This window comes from Mastomys coucha, unplaced genomic scaffold (genome assembly GCF_008632895.1).
Source record: "Mastomys coucha isolate ucsf_1 unplaced genomic scaffold, UCSF_Mcou_1 pScaffold5, whole genome shotgun sequence".
Lineage (NCBI taxonomy): Eukaryota > Metazoa > Chordata > Mammalia > Rodentia > Muridae > Mastomys > Mastomys coucha.
The window spans coordinates 96,312,497-96,314,593 of record NW_022196911.1 but is presented as its reverse complement, the minus strand read 5'-3'; positions in this window follow the sequence as shown (position 1 = coordinate 96,314,593).

Genomic DNA, 2,097 nt, shown 5'->3' with positions numbered 1-2,097 from the left:
TATGTGCGTGTGTGTGTGAGTGTGTATGTGTGTGAGTGTATGTGCATGTGTGAATGTGACTGTGTGTAGGTGTATATGTGTGTGTGTGGTTCAAGCCTACCCCAGAGCTGGAGGTGAGAGGATAACTTGTAGAAGCCATCTCTCTCCTACCTTGTGGGTCCTCGGAACTGAACCCAGGCCGTTATGCTTGGTGGTAAATGCCTTTACCCACGAGCCATCTTTCTAGCCCCTTGCTTTTTTTCTTTTTTCTTTTTGTCGTTTTGAGACAGTTTCACTAAGTCCCCCAGACTGGCCTTGCTCACCCTGTAGCCTAGGGCAGGCCATGCCTTTGTTTCTCTCCCATCTTAGCTCCTCACAGTGTGGTGCTCCTCATCGGCTGTCTGGACTTTGTCCTTTAGCTGGGTAGGGAAGGCCAGGTAGCCAGTCTTTTATTGTGTGAGACTTCTCTGGGCTGTGGTGTTAGAACAAAACCCAAGAAACAGACATGGCAGCCTGGAGAAGAGTGGCCTGAAGTTTGCTGTCAGGGATAAGGGACGCCATGGGGCCAGTTGGCAGTTGGTGTGGTGGTGGTGATGGTGGTGATGAGACATTGGCTGGGGCTTTTGGAGGTAAACAGAGGCCTAGCCGACTCTGCATTTCCAGAGCTCTGGAAGCTGATGTCTGGGGTCACCAGAGGTAGAAACTGGGGACCATTTCTTCCTCCCAAGGTCTTTGAGGAAAGACGATGACCTTAGCTAGGCTTTGAGAAAGCTGACAGCAGGATGGGCTTGGGGCTGGAGTCCAGGTCAGAGGGGTACCGTGACCTTCTGCCCAGTGGCCCACAGCTGAGGGGAGGAGAGGAGCAGGGAGACTGGGGGAGGGGCTGCAGGGAGTGGTCTGATGGGCAATCCAGAGGGCAGCCAGTACAGGGAGAGACAGTCAGCTCCTACAGGAGAAGGGGCTCTTGGGAGTGTGGCTCTGGCAGTGTGTGGAGTGTGGGTGGCCTCCCTTCATAGTTTGCCTTTCCCTGGGAGAGCAGCTGAGGTAGAACTTGTTTCTGGCCCACTCAGGTAAATGCAGGTTCTGCTGGGTTCCTCTTCAACCCCAAGACAGCTTTCATTGGCAGGAAGTCATTCTTGATATCTAACCTTGTGGTGGCCGCCTGACATTTCTCTTTCATATTGGCTCTGAGCCCTTCACAGGCCAGGTGGAAACAGGATGAAGGCACAGCCCTATCCTTCTCTCTCAGATAGTTCTTAAGGATCTTGCTCTGGTGCCTCAGGTGAGGGGGACCTTCCCGTGAGAGCCACCACTTTTAAGCAAGAGGCCCTTGCAGCAGTCCTAGCATCTTCCCAGGAGTTCTGGGCTATCTGGGAAACCCAGCTCCCTCCCTGTCCCTGAGTATGGGCAAGGAGCCCAGGCCACCCATGTGCCTCCCATCTCTGCCTGGGCCCCGGGCCCTGGCCACCCCTGGAGGCTCCACATTCAGACAGGCTCTGCTCAGACGCCAGTGTCCTGGCAGCACCTAAATCATTAGCGCCGCAGAGATTAGGCAGCTAATCTCCTTGTTGGGTGGGGTGGCTGCCAGGCTGTGGGATCTCACCCCTCCCCTGCAGGGGTGGCTGCTGACTCCCAGGACTGGGATGTGGTTCTTCCTTGGGGCCTCTGACTTCCACCCAGGGAAACCCTGGTAATAGTCCTGCTTTTCTGTGGCTTGCCCTCTCCTGGTGTTATCTCTGGGTCAGCCTTCCTCAGTTATGGGCCAAGTGAGCAGGGGCCACACTTTTTCTCTGGTTTCAGGCTCGGTCTGTGCCCTCCACACCCGCTTCCCATTTTGTCACAGCTTTGCCTGGGTCAAAAAACCTTGGGAGATATCAGTGGGTTTCTCCCTTATTTATTATTATTATTATTATTATTATTATTATTATTATTATTATTATTATTATATTTTTTGTGTGTGTGTGTGTGTGTATCCAGCATGTCGTGCTGTGTATGTGGAGGTCAGAGGAGAGCTTTGTGGAGTCAGTTTTTCCTGCCTTTACCATGAGTTCTGGGGATTAAACTCAAATCATCAAACTTGTACAGAAAGTGCTTTACTCGCTGAGCCATCTTTTTGTC